General features: G+C 45.4%; 1 long non-coding RNA gene across 1 annotated transcript; it reads left to right on the top strand.

The window, feature by feature from the left end:
* Positions 1–11,240: 11,240 nt before the first annotated feature.
* LOC138674318 (uncharacterized) lies at positions 11,241–12,797 on the top strand. Its single transcript, XR_011320593.1, has 3 exons — positions 11,241–11,451; positions 11,557–11,707; positions 12,137–12,797. It is a non-coding gene; the product is annotated as an uncharacterized lncRNA (long non-coding RNA).
* Positions 12,798–24,331: the final 11,534 nt, after the last annotated feature.

Here is a 24,331-nt window from a genome sequence, read left to right as displayed (position 1 = left end):
ACCCTGATAGGAAGGGGGCCGAACTGTTGCAGTCCGGGTTTCAGGACGGTTTTTAGGATACCGCCCCCCCCCCACCCCGTTTGTCATCCCCCGGTCTTGTAAAAACCTCAGGTCTGCTGAGGAATATGCTGGTGTCGTCACTGACAAATTGTCAAAGGAGGTTGCTTTGGGCAGAATGTCGGGACCGTTTCAGGATACCCCTTTCTTGGATTTGGTGGTTTCCCCGTTGGGTGTCGTGCCTAAAAAAGAACCTAATAAGTTCAGGCTGATTCATCACTTGTCGTACCCTCGGGGTCGATCAGTCAATGACGGGATTGATCCGGAACTCTGCTCGGTTGTTCATATATCGTTTGACGAGGCGGCTCGTTGGGTTCGGCGTTGCAGTAGGGGAGCGCTTTTGGCGAAGACGGACATTGAATCCGCTTTTAGATTGTTGCCGGTGCACCCGGAGAGTTCAAAGTTATTGGGGTGTTTTTGGAACGGCGGGTTTTTTGTGGACAGATGTTTGCCGATGGGCTGTTCCTTGTCTTGTTTGTACTTTGAAACGTTCAATTCATTTATTGAATGGGTCGTACGGGACTCGTTGGGCTTTGATTCGGTGATCCATTACTTGGATGATTTCTTATGCATTGGTCCGGCAGATTCCAGGTGCTGTGAACTTGTTTTGCGTGCAGTTTGTTGGGTGGCTGATCTTTTTGGCGTGCCGTTGGCTCCGGGCAAGACTGAGGGGCCTTGTACGTGCCTTTCGTTCCTGGGCATTGTTATCAACACAGTGAATTGGGAATTTCGTTTACCAGAGGAGAAGGTGGTCGCGTTACGGCTTGAGGTTGCAAGGGCGAGGCGTGTGAAGAAGTTGCAGTTACGTGAGGTTCAATCGTTACTCGGTAAATTAAATTTTGCATGCCGCATCGTTCTGATGGGGAGGGTTTTTTCCCCTTAGACTGGCGGCCGCCACGAGCGGAGTTCGCGCGCTTCATCATTTTGTAAGGCTAACAGCTGAGCACAGGGATGATTTGGAGGTTTGGGATCGTTTCTTGGCGGATTACAATGGTAGGTCTTTGCTCATGGAGGACGTTGTGGTTAACGCAGAGTTGGATTTGTTTACGGATGCTTCCGGCGGTATAGGTTTTGGGGCCTACTTCAGAGGACAGTGGTGCACGACGAGGTGGCCAGCTGAATGGTTCGCGAATGGCTTGGTCAAAAATGTGACTCTGTTGGAGATCTTTCCCATTTTGGTGGCTGTGCATTTGTGGAAGTCTGAGTTTCGGAATAAGAGAATCCGTTTTAACTGCGACAATATGGGTGTGGTGTGTGCTATCAACAGCCTGTCAGCATCCTCACCTCCGGTGATTCGGGTTTTACGGCAGCTAGTGTTGTCTTGCTTGTCTTTGAATGCGCATGTTACCGCCACTCATGTTCCCGGGGTTCAGAATTCCATTGCTGACTCATTGTCTCGTTTACAGTGGGATCGATTTCGTGTACTGGCTCCGACGGCGGAGGAACTGGGTCTGGATTGCTCTCCGGAACTCTGGAGCGTGGTCTCAGGGCAGCAGATCATTTGATAAGGGCTTCATTGGCTCCCAGCACTTGGGCCGCGTATCAGTCAGTATGGGGTGCATGGGAAGGGTGGTTGGAATCCTGCCAGGGTGGAGATTCTGCGGAAGATCAGGTGGGCGCCTTATTGTTGTGGCTGAGTAAAGGGGCTAAGGAGGGTTGGTCCTCAGCAAAGGCTGGGCGAATTTGTGCGGGCTTGGCTTTTGGCTTGTTTCTGGTCCGGCAAGCGTTTAAGGGGTTCGGGCGACAGAGTGGTGCGGGGGACCGCAGACGCCCGGTTTCTTTCCAGATGTTGGAATCTCTTGGGGAGCGTATGTTGGAAGTTTGTGTTTCGGATTTTGAAATCGCTCTTTTCCATTTGGCTTTTTCATTAGCATTTTTTGGGGGCTTTGCGGAACGGGGAGCTGGTGGCTCCGAGCAGGAGTAGTTGTGGAGGTTTGCTGGCTAAGGATGTTGTGCTGGCTAACGGTCGTTTGGAATTCTGGATTCGGTGGTCAAAAACGGATCAGCTGGGAAGGGGTCGGAGGGTTGTGCTGGGGGCAGTGGCTAATTCATTGATGTGCCCTATTCGTTGTTTACAGGTGTTCCTCAGTTTTGATCCGGTGAGGTCTGGGCCTTTATTATGCCACGCGGATGGGTCATTTTTGTCAAAATTTCAATTTATAGCGGTTTTTAGACAGGGGTTAGCGCTGATGGGTGTCATGCCCTCAGCCGCAGGTTCGGTCTCCGCTGTGCAGGGAGACCGGCGCCTTACTCACCCTGTCCGTGGCTCCAGACGATCTGCGGCTTCTTTCTCTGCTAAGAACCTGCATCCTCTTGGCAGGTCTCCTGGAAATGCTCTTAGGAGCCGCGCCCCGCTTCCTGCACATACTTGAAATAGCAGGACACCTGTTCGCTATTAGGGCCATCTGTGTTATGATGCTCTGTGCATAAAAAGCACCCTCCCCTTTAGGGAGGTGCCTGGGCTATGTGTTCATTCTTTGGATTGTTGCCGCAGCTTCAGGTCATGCTCTGCTGTGCTCTGCACTTTACTTATGTCTCTATTTTCACAGAGTCCTCTTCTGGTGAATCCCATTCTGGACTTCTCTGGTCTCTCCGGTTCTCACTCCAGGTTGTCTTGCCTCTCCTCACGGAATCCTCCAGACCCTGCTACCAGTGGAAACTCTCTTGCTGGATTTCATGGAGCTTCTGGGATTGTCCCCACCAGCTGGCCCAAGTATTCTACTGTGTTGCTAGTTTGTCAGTATGGGTCGTCCTCTGGTCCTGGATTCGTAGCATTCAGGCCACCTGGTGTTGTGACGGGGGAATCCCTGTATAGGGGTACACCTTGCCTGGTGCTCCACTACGTGGTACAGTGCTGTGATCCAGAGGTTCTTTCCCTCTGACACCTGTTTCCTTTTTGTTAATAAAAATCTTTTGGTCTGTGAGATCTACTCTCCTGTCTTTTGAGTATCGGGTATACAGCTGCCACTGCACCATCAGTGGTCTAGTGAGTCCACTTTACCTTGTCACACCCTGTGGGCGTTACAATGGGTTTGGATACATCTCGTTTTGCCTCGCATTCCTTTCGGATCGGGGCTGCGACTGAGGCTGCGTCGGGTGGTTTGTTGCCTGAGGTGGTGCAGAGAATTGGTAGATGGGAGTTGAACAGGTATAGGAGTTACATTCGGCCCTGAGGGGCTGGGGGGCGTTACGAAGTTAGAGTTATAGTGTGGTTTTCTATGTTAAGTTTCTTTTTCGTTGTAGGTGCCAAACCCTTCTTGGTCTGGATATTTGGACACTCGTATGTCCATTGGGGCACCCGACGGGCCGATATGCGACGAGACGGACGGCAGCTCGGTTTTCATCGGGACGTGGCGGTCGTTCGGTGGTTAGGTTTCCGAGGCATGGAGTGGAGCAGGGTCAGCCAGGAGGTGCACAACAGTGCACAGCTGGACAGGCCTCCAGACAATTTGGTGCTCCACACGGGAGGCAACGATTTGGGGGTTCGGCCTTTCCGGGAATTGGTGAGGGACATTAAGCACGAACTTTTACGCCTATGGTTGGCGTATAGTGGCTTGACTGTCGTGTGGTCGGACATCGTGCCGCGCAAGTGTTGGCGAGATCGCCTACGAAGATCAATAAAGCGCGGATCAAACTCAATCGAGCGGTGTACGGGTTTGTGCAGCGGAATGGGGGAGTGGCGGTGCGGCATGTGGACCTGGAAGATGGGGGCGAGGAATTTTTGTTAGGTGACGATGTGCACCTAAATGCTGTGGGTATTGATATACAGTTAGGGTCAGAAATATTTGGACAGTGACACAATTTTCGCGAGTTGGGCTCTGCATGCCACCACATTGGATTTGAAATGAAACCTCTACAACAGAATTCAAGTGCAGATTGTAACGTTTAATTTGAAGGGTTGAACAAAAATATCTGATAGAAAATGTAGGAATTGTACACATTTCTTTACAAACACTCCATATTTTAGGAGGTCAAAAGTAATTGGACAAATAAACATAGCCCAAACAAAATATTTTTATTTTCAATATTTTGTTGCAAATCCTTTGAAGGCAATCACTGCCTTAAGTCTGGAACCCATGGACATCACCAAACTCTGGGTTTCCTCCTTCTTAATGCTTTGCCAGGCCTTTACAGCCGCAGCCTTCAGGTCTTGCTTGTTTGTGGGTCTTTCTGTCTTAAGTCTGGATTTGAGCAAGTGAAATGCATGCTCAATTGGGTTTAGATCTGGAGATTGACTTGGCCATTGCAGAATGTTCCACTTTTTGGCACTCATGAACTCCTGGGTAGCTTTGGCTGTATGCTTGGGGTCATTGTCCATCTGTACTATGAAGCGCCGTCCAATCAACTTTGCAGCATTTGGCTGAATCTGGGCTGAAAGTATATCCCGGTACACTTCAGAATTCATCCGGCTACTCTTGTCTGATCTTATGTCATCAATAAACACAAGTGACCCAGTGCCATTGAAAGCCATGCATGCCCATGCCATCACGTTGCCTCCACCATGTTTTACAGAGGATGTGGTGTGCCTTGGATCATGTGCCGTTCCCTTTCTTCTCCAAACTTTTTTCTTCCCATCATTCTGGTACAGGTTGATCTTTGTCTCATCTGTCCATAGAATACTTTTCCAGAACTGAGCTGGCTTCTTGAGGTGTTTTTCTGCAAATTTAACTCTGGCCTGTCTATTTTTGGTATTGAGGACGCTATGCATTACAGAGCTATGATTCCTAAACCCTTTCTCCGATTTGGATGTGGAAACTATCATATTGCAGCTGGGAGTGTGCACTTTCAGCCCATATTACATATATAATTTTATTTCTGAACATGTTTTTGTAAACAGCTAAAATAACAAAACTTGTGTCACTGTCCAAATATTTCTGGCCCTAACTGTATGGGCGCTGGGTTTACAACAAGGTATTGAGAGGGCCATAGCAATTCGGTGTGGGGGGGGTCTCGGGTCTTTGAGGGGTCAAGAGACCCTCGTTGTGGCGGTTTGGAGGGGTCCTTGAAGTTGGTGCTAAATTGCGCTGGGGGTCCGTGGGCATATGGATTCCTCAGTTGGTCTTATGTGGTTGGTTCGTCCACTGTTTGTTACGGTTTTGTTTAATCGCCAGATTTTCAAGCTTCAAGGACCCACCCCCGATTTATTGATTGGTTATTTATTGATTGGTTATTTATGTAATGTTAATTTGTTTGTTTAATAAAGGCTGCTGTGGCCAAAATTATCCAACAATGGCTTTAGTGTCGTTTATGGTCATTGGGGGAGGGGGGAATCTTCAGGCCTGGGGCCAAAAAAAGGTTAAGCACCCTACAGAAATTAACCATACCAATGTCAAGCACAGGCTGGAGCAGGTGCCCATCCCCCATGCGGCGCTTAGTGGAAGCCATCATGACAGGGGTTGGGGAAGGAAAGGGGCGGGGGTGGGTAATGAGTCATTCGAGGGGGTGGCTATGGTAATGGGTGGGGGGTTTACAATGTTAAGGGGGGAGGAGCGGGGCACTTTCCCGCTCTGAAGCACAGCGAGAAGTAAATGTGTTTTGTTATTTTCTCCAAGGGTTAGTTTATTTTTCGGGTCATAGTGGCTAGCGGTTGGGAGGGGTCCTTGAAGTTGGTGCTAAATTGCACTGGGGGTCCGTGGGCATATGGATTCCTCAGTTGGTCTTATGTGGTGGTTATTTGGTCTGGTGATTTGGGGGGATTTGGCCAGCGGTGGCTTGATCCTCAGGAGTTCAGTGGACGATGGCACCCTTCGGGGTGATTTGGTGCTCCCGAGCCAGGGGGTAACGGCTGGGAGTAAGTTACGGTTGGTTCATCCACTGTTTGTTATGGTTTTGTTTAATCGCCAGATTTTCAAGCTTCAAGGACCCACCCCTGATTTATTGATTGGTTATTTATTGATTGGTTATTTATGTAATGTTAATTTGTTTGTTTAATAAAGGCTGCTGTGGCCAAAATTATCCAACAATGGCTTTAGTGTCATTTATGGTCATTGGGGGAGGGGGGAATCTTCAGGCCTGGGGCCAAAAAAAGGTTAAGCACCCTACAGAAATTAACCATACCAATGTCATGCTCACACCAGCCCTGGGACAGGACCGCAAGCTGCTGCTTGCAATGGAGCGATTCCGGAAGCGTGGCGAGGAGCGAGAAAGGCGGCGGATAGTAAGTATAGCAGGACTTCAAGGGCCTTCGGAAGGTGAGTATATGTTTATTTTATTTTTTAGGTCTCTATACTACGTGGCTCTGTGCTGTATACTCCGTCGCTGTGCAATATACTACGTGCCTGGGCAATATACTACGTGGCTCTGCTATATACTATGTGACTGGGCAATATACTACGTGACTGGGCAATATACTATGTGACTGGGCAATATACTGTACTATGTGGGCTGTGCTATATACACTATGTGGCTGGGCAATACGTGACTGGGCAATATGCTACGTTGCTGGGCAATATACTACGTGGCTGGGCAATGTACTACGTCGCTGGCCAATGTACTACATGGCTGGGCAATATACTACGTGGACATGCATATTCTAGAATACCCGATGCGTTAGAATCGGGCCACCAACTAGTGTATATAGATTTAGAGCTATGGGGAGGCCCAAATAAAACTTTTGCTATGGGGCTTTGTGATTGCTATGTATGGCCCTGCTTGCAGGTGGATAATAATGAGGGAAATCTGCCTTGAGTCACACTACCATAGAATATGGACAAGTGCTATGCGATAAAATGTCGCATAGCACTCGGACAGTATTCCTCTATGGGGCAGCTCCCATCACCATATTTTTTCTCGGCTATTTTCAGTGTGCGAGTGAAATCACAGCATGCTGCGATTGTCACCAACACTCGGCCGAGTCTCGGCTCACTCGCACCCATATAAGTCTATGGGTGTGAGACAATACACATCACTCGAATATCATCTGAGTGCGGTGCGATATACGCTGACCCTGACAATGGAGGAGATGAAGAAAGTCATTTCTCCGCCGCAGCTGAGCTCCGATCCGCTCTGTGCCAGAGGCTCAGAGCACAGACGCATGACACTCGGCTCACAGCAGCAGAGGGTCATTAGCGTATCGCATCCAATGCCATACGCTCATCTGACGCCGGCCAAAGCAGCATCCCGGGCAGGGAGGGGGCCCAGACACATTTCTTGCACAGGGGCCCCAAGCTGTCAGTGTCCGCCCCTGGTTCAGCACACCCACATTCTTTATGATATTCCAAAGTTTCCGGTGATTAACATAGTTGAAGGCTTTGCTGTAGTCAACAAAGCAAAAATAGATCTAGCTGTATTCTTTGGCCTTTTCCATTATTCACTGTAAGCAATTACATCTCTTGTTCCTCTGCCTGCTCTGAATCCGGATTGTTCCTCTGGCAGCTCTTTGTCAAAGTAAGGCCGGCGTCACACACAGCGTATGAAAATACGGTCCGTATATATTACGGCCGTAATACGCTGAAAAGTCCCGAAAATAGTGGTCCGTAGCTCCTCCGTAGGCAGGGTGTTTCAGCGTTTTTTGCGCATGGCACCCTCCGTATGTAATCCGTATGGCATCCGTACTGCGTGTTTTTATCGCAGGCTTGCAAAACCAACATACGGCTATACAAGGGATCCATGTGTAAAAAAAAAAAAAAAACATATATACTGTCTATATATATGTCAGTAGACACATATATGTATATATATTCTTACTTCATACAGCCGCGATATAGCAGAAAGCCGGTAATTCAATTACCGGCTTTTGCTTTCTCCTTCCTAAACCCGACATGATTTGAGACATGGTTTACATACAGTAAACCATCTCATATCACCATTGTTTTAGCATATTCCACACTACTAATGTCAGTAGTGTGTATCTGCAAAATTTGGCCGTTCTAGCTCTTAAAATAAAGGGTTAAATGGCGGAAAAAATTGGCGTGGGCTCCCGCGCAATTTTCTCCGCCAGAGTAGTAAAGCCAGTGACTGAGGGCAGATATTAATAGCCTGGAGAGGGTCCATGGTTATTGGCCCCCCCCTGGCTAAAAACATCTGCCCCCAGCGACCCCAGAAAAGGCACATCTGGAAGATGCGCCTATTCTGGCACTTGGCCACTCTCTTCCCATTCCCGTGTAGCGGTGGGATATGGGGTAATGAAGGGTTAATGCCACCTTGCTATTGTAAGGTGACATTAAGCCAGATTAAGGCTATATTCACACGTTGCGGTTTTTACCGCGGAACCGCAGCGATTTTGCCGCTGCGGGTCCGCTGCAGTTTCCACAGCGTTTACATTTACATGTAAACCTATGGAAACCGCAAACCGCTGTGCACATGCTGCGGGAAAAACCGCGCAGAAACGCAGCGGTTTTCATTCCGCAGCATGTCACTTCTTTTTGCGGAACTGCAGCGGTTCTGCACCCATTGACCTCCATTGTGAGGGTCAAACCCGCAGTAAAACCCGCAGATGAAAAAATATCTGCGGGTTTTCTGCGGTTTTGTGGTGCAGAAACCGCTACAGCCAGAAGTGCGGGGAAGCAGGAGGAAGTGCGTGGGCGGAAGTGCGTGGGCGGAGTGTGGCTGTCATGATGGAGGCATATCGTCGCATGGGGATCGATGTCGGTCGCTTGATCGATTTGGTATGTATGTGTATATGTGTGTAAAGTCTGTGTGTGTGTGTGTCCCCATGCGACGATAGTGCCACCCAATTGTGTTAAATCGCCGTATGGGACTACTACTCCCATCCAATATTAGGATGGGAGAGTTGTCCCTGTGTCCGGCGACTTTAGCACAATTGTACGGTAAAACAAAACACAAAACACATCACACACAATACACACACAATAAACGTAACATACATGACACACAGTACATAAAACACAGAGTATATACTCACCAACACCACACTTGTAGGCGAAGCCCTCGTCCATAGAAAAAAATCCCCAAAAAATAAACCAAATTCATACTCCCTGTCCGCAGAATCCAAAACCGAGTGTCCCACGCCGATCTCCTGCTCTCCGGTGATACACTGCCAGGAGCGAAGCTCCTAGCAGTGTATCGCGTACTGTTCCGGAGCTCAATGGCGCCGGCGTCTCGGTTAACGGCAGTACAGCTGCGTTGAACTTTCCCACGCAGCACTGCCGTTAAGCGAGAGTGCCGGGGTCAATGACCGCCGGTAAACTCGCTCGCGCATGCGCAGTGACACACCGACAGGAACTATGGCTCCTGTCAGTGTGTTGCTGCAGCCATGGAGAGCAGACACATCTCTGGATGTGTCTGTTCTCCATGGAAGATCTTCGTGGGACCCTCGATGGATTTCTGCGGACAGGGCCAGGGAGTATGAATTTGCTTTATTTTTTTACGTCTTTTTCAGGTCGAGGGTCTTCAGGTGGATTGAGCGTGAAATAAAAGTATGGTCAAAAAGTGTGTGTCTTTTTTTTCATTAAAAAATTTTTTTTCTATTGTTTGTGTTTTTTTTAACCCTTTCATAGGATTAATAATGGATAGGCGTCTTATTGACGCCTCTCCATTATTAACCGGGCTTAATGCCACCTTACAATAGCAAGGTGGCATTAACCCCTCATTACCCCATATCCCACCGCTACATGGGAGTGGGAAGAGAGGGGCTAAGTGCCGGAATTGGCGCATCTTTTTGATGCGCCTTTTCCGGGGCGGCTGCGGGCTTATATTTGTAGCCAGGGGGGGGGGCAAATATCCATGGCCCCTTTCCTAGGCTATGAATATAAGCCCACGGCTGTCTGCGTAGCCTTTCTGGCCTAAAAATATAGGGGGACCCCAACACTTTTTTTTTCGGGGCCCCCTATATTTTAGTGCCAGAAAGGCTACGCAGACAGCTGTGGGCTTATATTCATGGCCTGGGAACAGCCAGGGGTATTTTAACCCCTTCCCGGGCCTCAAATATTGGCCCACGGCTGTCTGCCTAGCCTTTCTGGCCTAAAAATATAGGGGGACCCTACGCTTTTTTTTTTTTTTCGGGGCCCCCTATATTTTAGTGCCAGAAAGGCTATGCAGACAGCTGTGGGTTAATATTCATAGCCTGGGAACAGCCAGGGGTATTTTAACCCCTTCCCGGGCCTCAAATATTGGCCCACGGCTGTCTGCCTAGCCTTTCTGGCCTAAAAATATAGGGGGACCCTACGTATTTTTTTTTTTCGAGGCCCCCTATATTTTAGTGCCAGAAAGGCTATGCAGACAGCTGTGGGTTAATATTTGTAGCCTGGGAACAGCCATGGGTATTTTAACCCCTTCCAGGGCCTCAAATATTGGCCCACGGCTGTCTGCCTAGCCTTTCTGGCCTAAAAATATAGGGGGACCCTACGTATTTTTATTTGGGAGGGATCCGTGTGATGTCCGTGTGTCTGCTTTTGTGTCTGTGTCCTTGCATTGCAACAATTTTTTCAATGTTAACACTATGACAGAAAAAATGCACACGGATGGCACACAGACAACATCCGTGTGCGGTACGTGTTTACACGGACCCATTGACTTTAATGGGTCCGTGTAATCCGTGCGCTCCCACAAACACTGACATGTCTCCGTGTTTTGAAAACGGACACACGGTCCTTGAAAACACGCTGACATCTGTAGAGACACATTGATTTTAAGGTGTCTACGTGAGTCAGTGTCTCAGGTACGTGAAAAAACTGTCACCTCACGTACCGGAGCCACTGGCGTGTGAAATGCAATGTCAAATTTTTAAACATTTGTGCTGTAAGGAAACCTCTTAACTCCAACATGGAAGTTGAGCTAAGCACACCGGCATCAGGGGCTTATCTACCCATTCTGGTATACTGTAGATAAGCCCCCGATGTATCCTCAAAGATGATTAAAAGAGGTTAGATTATACTCACCCAGGGTCGGTACCGGTCCAATGAGTGTGGCGGTCTGGTACAGCCCCTCCCATCTTCTTATGATGACGTCCTCTTGTATTCACGCTGCAGCTTATCTCCCTGGTGAGGGCACAGCAACGTACTGCAGTAATGCAACGTACTGCCCTCAACAGGGCAGACAAAGTACGCCTGCGCAGGAGCCGCAGTGTGAATACAAGAGGACGTCATAACAACAAGATGGGAGAGGATGGACCGGACAGCAACGCCCATCGGTCCGTTACCGCCCCTGTGTCACTATAATCTAACCTCTTTTGATCATCTTTGAGGAAACATCGAGGGCTTATCTACAGTTCCCATTTTGGGGGTGACAGGTTCCCTTTTAGATTACTTATCATTTGGATATAGTATGTAATGACACTATTCTATTCATTGTAGGTTCGCGATATACCTTGTATATGGGATGCCGCTGATGTGTCCTACAAGGACAAATATTTCCAAGACCATTGCTGGACCAAGATTGTGAGGGACCTCTATCCGGAGTGGGATTCCCTGTCCATTGCAAACCAATTGGAAATTGGTAATTATATTGTTACCGATTATTATTATTATTATTATTATTATTATTATTAGAGTTTATGATAAATTTACTTTGACAATATATATATATATTTTTTTTTCTTAGAAAAAAATGTCAAGCAGAGATGGAGGTCAGTTCGTGACCGGTTCAACAAATTCATCAATACATGTGACCGGAGTGGATCTTCTCCAAGTCGAATAACCTTTCCATTTTACGATGAACTGCAGTTCCTGCTCACAAGCCGGACTTTGCGGAGGTAGGTTATAAACCACTAATATATATGTAGCCTCATCAATGTTGCCATGTGGTGTAGCACAGTTGACTGCGTATTGAACCCTGTGTCCTGCCGCAGCGTTCAATACACAGCATCCAGAATTTATACCATAGTGAAGAGAGCATTTTCCAAAATCCTGTCTGCGCTCTCATTCCAAAGATGGAGTTGTGAGAGGTATGGCACTACACCGTGTCTAATTATCTTGTGTTGGCACTTTGACTGCGCAAGATAACTAGCACATTGTTTGGCTAGCATGTTGTGATAACGCATGTGTTAAATCAAAACATGCATTATCAGCACACATGCAAAAAAATAAACTGCGTTTTGGAGTAATCGGCCTTTATGTTGTTCCTAAAATGTTGCTCCTCCGCAGCGGTCATGATTAATAATTTTTTTCCTTTTCTCACACAGGACTGAGGGAAACCTTTCCAACCCGCCTCCTGTGGATGACCACTCCGAAGATGGAGCAGGCACTGATGGAGCAGGCACTTCCTCGGGAGCGGGAGGGACAATTTCTCCATCTCTTACCACAGCTTCTGCTGAAGCCGCATGTCCAGCAGCTGCTGCAGGCACATCAACTGCAGCAGCTGTTGGATCATCTGGTTCTTCAGAAGCTGTGGTAACAGAGAAGAGAGCTCCCTATCCGGTGGCAGGAGAGTCCATTAAAAAAAAAAAAAAAAAAAAATGAGGATAAAACTGAGAAGATCGCCAGTGACACACTTGATTTACTGAAACAATCCTCAAGTGAGGACCAGTGTGACTTTTTTGCGTTGACCATTGCCCGAAAGGCACGCTCACTGCCACCGGATAGGCAGTCTCTCTTCATGTCTCTGTGCCAAACATCCCTCACCGCTCTGGAGGACCCTGCTCCAATTGAGTCATATGAGAATGTATTGACGGGGGTTTTCGGACTCTTTCGCCCACGACCGAAACCCAGTGAACCGCACTCTAGAGCGTCTTCCTACACCCAACCGGCACAGAATTTTTCTGGAGGAGGAAACACAAGCCTGGGACCATCAGCAAGTCAATCTTTCATGACTGACACAAGAGGCTCCTATGGGTATTCCCAGGAATACACCTACTTGCATTAAGATGCAATTGTTTTTGAAAAAGTTAGTTCAGTTTTTCATATTGAAAAAATTTTTCTCAACTGTTTGTAAAAATTTAGTTGCTTGTTAAATAAATTAATGTTGATCAAATGTCATCTCTGATTTTTAGATACTTTACATACTTAGCGGACAGGGCCTCTATGTTGTACGGTGTCATGGCTATATGGGGGCTGGACTATGGGATGGACATAGTGTGATGGCTGTATGCGCACTGGACAATGGGATGGAGAATAATCATTAGTTAAGAATTTTATATATACAATACGTATTCAATCCAAAAATAACCAAATTAAAATAAGAATTTTTTTATTAACCATAAATAAAAATTACAAATTATTTAGTTCCCCCAAAAAATACAACAAACAAAATTGAATATCGATGTTGAATTTGATTAATAGGGATCTTGACATCTTCTATCTTTTGGTATAGATCTTCCCATCTTGGTCAGTCAATGTTCTTCCATCCTTCTCTGCTGCTCAGGCTGCCCAACACCAGCACAGGAGTATTGCCAGTGCACGGCACCTTCTGGACTCATGAAGTAGTCAGTGAAGGATTCTCTCACACGCACACCAGTGTTGGACGGCCTTCCCAGACCCACGTTGACCACTGGATTAAATATTGGCTGCTGGTACTCCACATCTACGTCAGTGTTGTACTCACGAGCATAGTTGTGGAGTACACAGCAAGCCTTAATCACAGTGTCAACGGTGTCTGTGTCCAACTGGATGGGTGTGTGAAAGATCCTCCACTGACTAGTCATGATCCCAAAGGTGCATTCCACATATCTGCGTGCACGACTCAGCCGATAATTAAAAATCCTTCACCGGGCATTCCGTCCCCTTCGTGGGTATGGGCGCAGCAGGGTTGTCGTTAAGGGAAACGCCTCATCCGATACCATCACAAAGGGTACTGGATGTGTGGAACCCGGCAAAGGTCTTGGGGCTGGGAGCGTTCCGCCATCTTGAAGAATTTGCATCCCAATCTGTGACGTTCGCAACACCCGAGAATCCCCAGTACTACCATAGGCACCAACGTCAATGGCAACAAATTTGTAATGTGCATCAGCCACCGCCATCAGGACCACTGAAAAATACTTCTTATAATTAAAGAAGCGTGATCCTGATCGTGGTGGCTGCTGAACCCGAACATGTTTACCATCGACTGCACCTATGCAGTTTGGGAAATTGGCCACAGACTGAAAGCCTGCTGCAACCTGCAGCCAAGTCTCCTCGGTTGGGGAAGGCATCACTATAGGCTGCAACTTCTGCCAGATGACGGTACATGTGCACCTCACAATGTTAGAGATGGTGGATTTACCAACCCTAAATTGGAGGTGCAGGGATGTATAGCTCTCTCCTGTGGCCAAAAATCTGCAAAGAAACAAAAATGAATATTAGAAATGTCACACAAAAATACAATAAAATATGTCAGCAGTTATGGGCGCTATAATATGTGTCCAGCCCCTTTCATGTTTTATCTAAAGTATTCTATAATGCTGCCCTTAGTAACACGGCACAACACAAGGGTATCAATAAATAAACCACCAGTCACATCAGAAGGGACTTGCAGGTCCGTGTCCAGCCACTCCAATGTTTAGCCAACGACACCGCCCTCCTGCTTCCTTCAAAGCACTAATCCGGCCTGTTGAGGGCAGAAGTAAGTCCTGCAGTGAGCGAAGGCAAGAAAAGGAGACAGGCCCAGCGCATGCACATCTGCGCACTTTGCTCTATCCTCATCAGGACCAGAAAGTACATCTGCGCAGAAGAGAGGTATCGCAAGAAGGGAGGCGCACGAACTGGACACAGCAAGATGGGATAACATTACAAAACACACACACTGGTATGATGTATCTCCACTGACCCAGGGCCCAAATTATAGAATTCTGTAGATAAGGCATAAAATACAGTGGGCACATCTGGTAGCACAAAAAAATGTTTACAGTTTCCTGGCATGTTATAAACATGATATTTCCGGTACCGTAACACGCAGTAACAGAGATATCCATGTCCATTGTGTGTGTGTGGCCCATGTGCTGAATACTTCCCACAAGGATGGCTAGCAGGGATAAAAGCAATACAGTAAACGCAGTTAGCGGCGACAGGTGATGAAGACAAATCCCATTCTTCCCTGATGGTGCAGAAATCTTGGAGAGCAAGGAAGAATGATGACAACATCTTCATCACCTGCCGCCAGAGAACAGCGCTTCCTGTAGCACTTCACCTGTGCGATGCGTGTCACACAGAGGACATCAATGTGTGTTCTCAATGTGCACGTGTGTGGGACACTTTGTTGAACATGCAAATGAGAAAAAAGGGCATGCCAGCATGTTTTGCCCGCAGTCATACAGCAGACGTAAAGGCACTGACGTGTGCATAGATAACTGTGTCTAGGGTACCGTCACACATACTGATATAATTAACGATATCGTTGCTTTTTTGTGACGTATCAACGATATCGTTAACAAAATCCTTATGTGTGACAGCGACCATTTTACCATTTTATTATTTAACAAAAAAAAAACATACTTACGTTCCTGAGCGTCAGCTTCCCTGCGTCCCCCAGTGTCAGCACCAGCCGCCCGTAAAGCAGAGCACAGCGGTGACGTCACCGCTCTGCTTTCCGTCCAGCGCACTTACTGCAGGGAAGCTGACGCTGCGGGACGCAACAGGAATGTAAGTATGTTTTGTTTGTTTTTTTAAATTATACAATGGTAACTAGGGTAAACATCGGGTTACTAAGCGCGGCCCTGCGCTTAGTAACCCGATGTTTACCCTGGTTACTCGGGGACTTCGGCATCATTGGTCGATGGAGAGCTGTCTGTGTGACAGCTCTCCAACAACCACACAGCGACGCTGCAGCGATGGACATCGTTGTCTAGATCGCTGCAGCGTCGCTAAATGTGACGGAACCTTTATTAGTTTGTCAGTGTCTCCGAGACATGTGAAAACTTTCATCACACATACCGGACACACTGACATGTGAAAGAGACCTAATAACATTCAACCAAAAAATTATTTACTTACCGCAAGGTGATGAGCAGCCTTTCCTCAGCAGAGATGGCCTTCCTCATAAAAGTGTCTTGCAGTGTGAGATGGGGGGAAACTATTGCCAGAAGTCGGTCGAATGCCAGGATTGGCAGACGGCAAAATGAAACGAACTTTTCCGGTTATCTGAAAATGCAAAAAAAATAAATAAATAAATGGTTACATAACATATCATAACATTTGTGGAAAAACATTACTTTGTATTTTCATGAATTTCTACTTACTTCCGCAAATCATTATAAAGCACATAAAAGTGGCCTTTTTGTGTACGTTCTGCAACAAGCGGGTGCACCCACAGTCTTTTCCGTCTTCTCTCCTGCTGCTGCCTCTAAAATAAAAAAATATATATATTTTTTACAACACAACACTGTAAAAATTAAGAAAAATCAAGATGTCGGTAAAGCGCTGTAGAATACAGTGGGGCAAAAAAGTATTTAGTCAGTCAGCAAAAGTGCAAGTTCCACCACTTAAAAAGATGAGAGGCGTCTGTAATTTACATCATAGGTAGACCTCAACTATGGGAGACAAACTGAGAAAAAAAAATCCAGAAAATCACATTGTCTGTTTTTTTAACATTTTATTTGCATATTATGGTGGAAAATAAGTATTTGGTCAGAAACAAAATTTCATCTCAATACTTTGTAATATATCCTTTGTTGGCAATGACAGAGGTCAAACGTTTTCTGTAAGTCTTCACAAGGTTGCCACACACTGTTGTTGGTATGTTGGCCCATTCCTCCATGCAGATCTCCTCTAGAGCAGTGATGTTTTTGGCTTTTCGCTTGGCAACACGGACTTTCAACTCCCTCCAAAGGTTTTCTATAGGGTTGAGATCTGGAGACTGGCTAGGCCACTCCAGGACCTTGAAATGCTTCTTACGAAGCCACTCCTTCGTTGCCCTGGCGGTGTGCTTTGGATCATTGTCATGTTGAAAGACCCAGCCAAGTTTCATCTTCAATGCCCTTGCTGATGGAAGGAGGTTTGCACTCAAAATCTCACGATACATGGCCCCATTCACTCTTTCATGTACCCGGATCAGTCGTCCTGGCCCCTTTGCAGAGAAACAGCCCCAAAGCATGATGTTTCCACCACCATGCTTTACAGTAGGTATGGTGTTTGATGGATGCAACTCAGTATTCTTTTTCCTCCAAACACGACAAGTTGTGTTTCTACCAAACAGTTCCAGTTTGGTTTCATCAGACCATAGGACATTCTCCCAAAACTCCTCTGGATCATCCAAATGCTCTCTAGCAAACTTCAGACGGGCCCGGACATGTACTGGCTTAAGCAGTGGGACACGTCTGGCACTGCAGGATCTGAGTCCATGGTGGCGTAGTGTGTTACTTATGGTAGGCCTTGTTACATTGGTCCCAGCTCTCTGCAGTTCATTCACTAGGTTCCGCCGCGTGGTTCTGGGATTTTTGCCCACCGTTCTTGTGATCATTCTGACCCCACGGGGTGGGATTTTGCGTGGAGCCCCAGATCGAGGGAGATTATCAGTGGTCTTGTATGTCTTCCATTTTCTAATTATTGCTCCCACTGTTGATTTCTTCACTCCAAGCTGGTTGGCTATTGCAGATTCAGTCTTCCCAGCCTGGTGCAGGGCTACAATTTTGTTTCTGGTGTCCTTTGACAGCTCTTTGGTCTTCACCATAGTGGAGTTTGGAGTCAGACTGTTTGAGGGTGTGCACAGGTGTCTTTTTATACTGATAACAAGTTTAAACAGGTGCCATTACTACAGGTAATGAGTGGAGGAAAGAGGAGACTCTTAAAGAAGAAGTTACAGGTCTGTGAGAGACAGAAATCTTGATTGTTTGTTTCTGACCAAATACTTATTTTCCACCATAATATGCAAAAAAAATGATAAAAAAACAGACAATGTGATTTTCTGGATTTTTTTTTCTCAGTTTGTCTCCCATAGTTGAGGTCTACCTATGATGTAAATTACAGACGCCTCTCATCTTTTTAAGTGGTGGAACTTGCACTATTGCTGACTGACTAAATACTTTTTTGCCCCACTGTATGTTTAGCGTTAAAAAAAAATGCACTTCAGCTTACCTGCTGTCTATGCATATTCAAGATTTGCAGCAGCAACCCCAGCATAAGTATCCGGTGCGGCCTGCGGACGTGTACCTGCGGCATGTTTTGGTTACTTCCACTCATGTTTGCACAAAATGGAGGATGAAAGAAGAAGGGGTTGGACAAGGAAATTACATCATTATTTTTTTTTTTTTTGTAACTGAAGTTTGTCAAGTTTCCAGAGCTTTATTTAGGTAAAAAACGCAGACAATCTGCATAAAAAAACGCACTGAAAAAACGCACCTGCGTTTTCTGCCATGAACTGCGGATTTTAGTGCAGAAAAAAAAGCTGGAAAATCTGCAATGTGTGAACGTAGCCTAATAATGGAGAGGCGTCAATTATGACACTTATCCAGTATTAATCCAATACTAGTAAAGGTTTAAAAAAATACACAAACACATTATTAAAAATTATTTTAATGAAATAAAAACAAAGGTTGTTGTAATATTTTATTTAACGCCCAATCCAATCACTGAAGACCCTTGTTCTGAAACAAAAAAAAACATAATAAACCAACAATATACATACCTTCCGCAGATCTGTAAAGTCCAACGATGTAAATCCATCTGAAGGGGTTAAAACATTTTGCAGCCAGGAGTTCTGCTAATGCAGCGCTACTCCTCGCTGCAAAACCCCAGGGAATGAAGGTAAAGTAGGTCAATGACCGATATTTACCTGCATTTGCGGTGAGGCGCCCTCTGCTGGCTGTTCCTAGATCGTGGGAACTTTCCTAGAAAGCTCCCAGGCTCGAGATCATAAGAGGGCGCCCTCTGCTGGTTGTCCTCATATGAACTCGAGCCAGGGAGCTTTCTAGGAAAGTTCCCACGATCTAGGAACAGCCAGCAGAGGGCGCCTCACCGCAAATGCAGGTAAATATAGGTCATTGACCTACTTTACCTTCATTCCCTGGGGTTTTGCAGCGAGGAGTAGCGCTGCATTAGCAGAACTCCTGGCTGCAAAATGTTTTAACCCCTTCAGATGGATTTACATCGTTGGACTTTACAGATCTGCGGAAGGTATGTATATTCTTGGTTTATTATGTTTTTTTTGTTACAGAACGAGGGTCTTCAGTGATTGGATTGGGCGTTAAATAAAATATTACAACAACCTTTGTTTTTATTTCATTAAAATAATTTTTAATAATGTGTTTGTGTATTTTTTTTTTTTGTTTCAATAATTTTTATTTAAAGAGTAATACAGATGTCTCCCAACATGGGAGTTTTGACAACATATCAAGGGATCACTCTTATAACATTATAAACATGGTGAATTCAAAATAAAGGATCCTTGCATACAATTATACGCGACAAGACATAAACAAGACAGGAACAATAGGGAAAAACAGACTAGGGTATGAATCATAAAAGTCCACTTAACAGAATTTTTTTTCTTCACAATAGAATGCTATAGGTCGACACCTGACAGAGATCAGATTTAGTATCACAACTTGTAGTGTAGGGGAAGCATATAGATAGGAGGAAGAAAACAGAACCCACATACATATATATATTGCCAGTTGGTTATTACTGGCCTCTAGCCCATGCCTCATGGAGAAAGCGTAAGGGCAAGCGTCAGCTGATCCCCAGGGCTCAAATCCAGCCATGGGGACCAAACCCGGAAAAAGGTGTTCCAACTATCAGTTCTCGTAGCCTGGATGCGCTCATATATCATAATAGTGTTCATTTTGGTCTTGACTTGTGGCATTGATAGCGACGGGGTCCTCCACTTTGATGCTACAGTGGGGCAAAAAAGTATTTAGTCAGTCAGCAATAGTGCAAGTTCCACCACTTAAAAAGATGAGAGGCGTCTGTAATTTACATCATAGGTAGACCTCAACTATGGGAGACAAACTGAGAAAAAAAAATCCAGAAAATCACATTGTCTGTTTTTTTAACATTTTATTTGCATATTATGGTGGAAAATAAGTATTTGGTCAGAAACAAAATTTCATCTCAATACTTTGTAATATATCCTTTGTTGGCAATGACAGAGGTCAAACGTTTTCTGTAAGTCTTCACAAGGTTGCCACACACTGTTGTTGGTATGTTGGCCCATTCCTCCATGCAGATCTCCTCTAGAGCAGTGATGTTTTTGGCGTTTCGCTTGGCAACACGGACTTTCAACTCCCTCCAAAGGTTTTCTATAGGGTTGAGATCTGGAGACTGGCTAGGCCACTCCAGGACCTTGAAATGCTTCTTACGAAGCCACTCCTTCGTTGCCCTGGCGGTGTGCTTTGGATCATTGTCATGTTGAAAGACCCAGCCACGTTTCATCTTCAATGCCCTTGCTGATGGAAGGAGGTTTGCACTCAAAATCTCACGATACATGGCCCCATTCATTCTTTCATGTACCCAGATCAGTCGTCCTGGCCCCTTTGCAGAGAAACAGCCCCAAAGCATGATGTTTCCACCACCATGCTTTACAGTAGGTATGGTGTTTGATGGATGCAACTCAGTATTCTTTTTCCTCCAAACACGACAAGTTGTGTTTCTACCAAACAGTTCCAGTTTGGTTTCATCAGACCATAGGACATTCTCCCAAAACTCCTCTGGATCATCCAAATGCTCTCTAGCAAACTTCAGATGGGCCCGGACATGTACTGGCTTAAGCAGTGGGACACGTCTGGCACTGCAGGATCTGAGTCCATGGTGGCATAGTGTGTTACTTATGGTAGGCCTTGTTACATTGGTCCCAGCTCTCTGCAGTTCATTCACTAGGTCCCCCCGCGTGGTTCTGGGATTTTTGCTCACCGTTCTTGTGATCATTCTGACCCTACGGGGTGGGATTTTGCGTGGAGCCCCAGATCGAGGGAGATTATCAGTGGTCTTGTATGTCTTCCATTTTCTAATTATTGCTCCCGCTGTTGATTTTTTCACTCCAAGCTGGTTGGCTATTGCAGATTCAGTCTTCCCAGCCTGGTGCAGGGCTACAATTTTGTTTCTGGTGTCCTTTGACAGCTCTTTGGTCTTCACCATAGTGGAGTTTGGAGTCAGACTGTTTGAGGGTGTGCACAGGTGTCTTTTTATACTGATAACAAGTTTAAACAGGTGCCATTACTACAGGTAATGAGTGGAGGAAAGAGGAGACTCTTAAAGAAGAAGTTACAGGTCTGTGAGAGACAGAAATCTTGATTGTTTGTTTCTGACCAAATACTTATTTTCCACCATAATATGCAAATAAAATGTTAAAAAAACAGACAATGTGATTTTCTGGATTTTTTTTTCTCAGTTTGTCTCCCATAGTTGAGGTCTACCTATGATGTAAATTACAGACGCCTCTCATCTTTTTAAGTGGTGGAACTTGCACTATTGCTGACTGACTAAATACTTTTTTGCCCCACTGTATGTGTATTTTGGCCGCCATGCCCAGTAATGTTATCAGTCTAAAAAATCTCTTGGACACTCCCTGTGGTCTTATTCCAAGCAAGAATGTCCGCGGGTCTAGAGGTATATCTCTTCCAGCCATTCCATCGATCAAAAGTTTCACCTCCTGCCAGAGACCTGTCACCACCATATATGTCTCATATCTCCAGGCATATCACAACCCCTAAAACACTTATCTGAGATCTGAGGACAAATGGCATGGAGTCTCGTGGGTACCTGGTAAGTCCTGTGGAGGACTCTAAGAGAGGATTCGACCATGGACACCTGATGAGAACCTTTTGATCGCCACCACTCCTCCAGTGATATTTCGAGCCCCAGATCCTCCTCCCACTGGCGCATAAATTTAAGTTTTTCCTCCCCCCTTACTGCAGAAAAGGAGGAGTACAACATGGATATTACCCCCCTTCCCAAGGGGTCATTCGAGCATGTTTGTTCAAAACCTGTTAGCCTAAAGGGGTTTTTGTCTGGTACACTTTTCCTAACAAAATCAAAAATTTGGTTCAAGCGGAATATTTCCCTAACTGGAGGTTCATATTTTTGAATAAATTCCCGTCTAGTTAAGGCGACATTAAACGGGGAGCAGAGGTGTTTAATTGTGGTTATGCCCTTCAAGATCCACCAGGAGAAGGGTCGGGGATCAAGACCCGGGGAAAAAGCTGGATTATTAAATAGCGAGTTTAATGGAGTATCTTTAGTCTGTAGTTTGTTCTTAAATCTCTCTTTTCTACAGACAAGCAAAGACTGTACTGCAAAGGGTGCTATGGTACTGAATTGTTTTGGTAATTTCGCCTCAGTCCATAGTAGACCTGGTAGGGAGTATGGTTTTAGTAGAAATGACTCCAGGTGGACCCATCTAGGTTTGTCTAGAGTTGAGCAGATTCTAGTTAGTTGTGCTATCTGGGCAGCTTTAAAATAGTTAGCGAAGTTTGGTAAAGAGAATCCTCCTCTCCTCCTGTGCAGGAACATTATTTGTTGTTTAACCCTCGGCTTCCTCCCTTGCCAAATAAATTTGGAGATCCTGGAATGAATGTCCCGTATTACTCCAGGGGGTACTGGTATGGGCAGGGATCGGAATAGATATAGGAATCTTGGGAGTGAAACCATTTTTATGGCATTTATTCTGCTTAGCCATGACAGTGTTAATGATGACCACCTGGACAAGTCCCTTTGAAAGTTCTCTATTAGAGGGGCATAATTCCATTTAAATAGGGTCGATTTATTAGACGTAAGATTAATCCCCAGATAGGTCAGGTAGTGCTCCTTTTTTTCGAATCCAAACTGAGATACTAAGTGTGACTGCATTTTTTCTGGTGTGTTCAGAAATAGAGCCTCCGATTTTTCAATGTTTATTTTTAGCCCTGATATTAGTTCAAAGTCATGGAGTAGTGAAAATAGATTCGGAAGAGTGGTGTGGGAGTTAGTGAGGGACAAGAGCAAATCATCAGCAAATAAACTGACTTTGTATTGCTCTCCCAAATTAGTTGGCCCTGATATATCCGGACTACGCCTAATTGCCTCTGCCAAAGGCTCCATTGCTAACGCAAATAGTGCCGGTGAAAGGGGGCATCCCTGTCTGGTACCTCTCATTATATTTATTGGATTAGGGTGTGATGATGGCAGTTTGAGGTAAGCCGTTGGCTTATCGTACAACAGGGTTAAGCAATTTATTAACTTTTGGGGTAGGCCAAATACCGATAGTATTTTGAAAAGATATGACCACGAAACCGAGTCGAATGCTTTTTCTATGTCTAGAGCTAAAAGCATGGTGGGCTGTGATGAATTAGTCGCTGAATGTATTATATTTAGGTTTCGCCTAATATTGTCTGGCCCTTGTCTCCTTGGAATGAAGCCTACCTGGTCTCTGTGTACAATGGAAGGGAGTACTCTGTTAACTCTATCCGTAATGATGGATGTGAATATTTTAAGGTCAACGTTAAGTAACGAGATGGGTCTGTAATTTTTGGTTTGCTGGTGGTCTTTTTTTGGTTTAGGTATCACTGCTATATGTGCTACATAAAATTCCGGGGGCATTTGGGAACCATTCAGTAATGCGTTACAAAATTTTGCAATATGTGGTATAAGTAATTCTTTAAACTTTTTATAATAGGGAGCTGTAAGTCCATCGGGTCCTGGGGCTTTATCAATTTTCAATTTTTGAATTTTTTGGTCTACTTCCTCCTCTGTTATTTCAGATTGTAGAGTTTGGGAGATGTGTTCGTTAATTTTAGGGAGCGGGAGGTGTTGCAAAAACGAATCTAAAAGTAGCGGTGATGGGGGGATGGGGGCTGAGTATAATTTTTGATAGAAGCTATGAAATTCTTTGTAAATTGCTTCAGGGTGAGCAGAGATATGGCCATTGCTGCCCCTGATAGAGTAAATAGTGTTCAAAGATTCTTTTTGGCGTAGTTGACCTGCCAACAGCCTACCAGGTTTATTAGCCTGTCTATAGAAGGAGGCTTTTGTCCAAGCCAAAGCACGCTCTGTTCTATGAGTAAGGACAGCATCCAACTGGAGCTTGACATCCTGTATCTGTTTACTCAGGTATCTCGAGGGGAGTTGTTGATTTGCCTGTTCTAGATTTAGTAATTTGTTCTCTAACTTTGATTGTAGCTCAGATCTGCTCTTTTTTTTAATAGAGGCCAGTTTAATTAAGGTGCCAGTGATAAATTTTTTATGCGCTTGCCAAATGTTTCCCGGGGTTGATTCCTCAGTTACATTAGTTTGAAAGAAAAGCTTAAGATCATTTCTGACTTTATTAGCGATCTCTGGGTCTGACAGTAGTGATTCATTCAAGCGCCATCTAAATAGTTTTGATGAGTTTGTGTTAAATTTATACACCGATAGGACCGCATCGTGGTCCGACCAGGAAGATGGGATGTGGCGGGAAAACAGCACTCCTGGCAATGTGTTGGTCGTGGTCAATTGCATATCTATTCTCGAGTATGTTTTATGTACATTAGAATAAAAGGTGTACCCTCTTGTGGCTTCGT

This window comes from Ranitomeya imitator, chromosome 4 (assembly GCF_032444005.1).
Source record: "Ranitomeya imitator isolate aRanImi1 chromosome 4, aRanImi1.pri, whole genome shotgun sequence".
Taxonomy (NCBI): Eukaryota; Metazoa; Chordata; class Amphibia; order Anura; family Dendrobatidae; genus Ranitomeya; species Ranitomeya imitator.
This window is presented reverse-complemented; position numbering and strand designations above follow the sequence as displayed.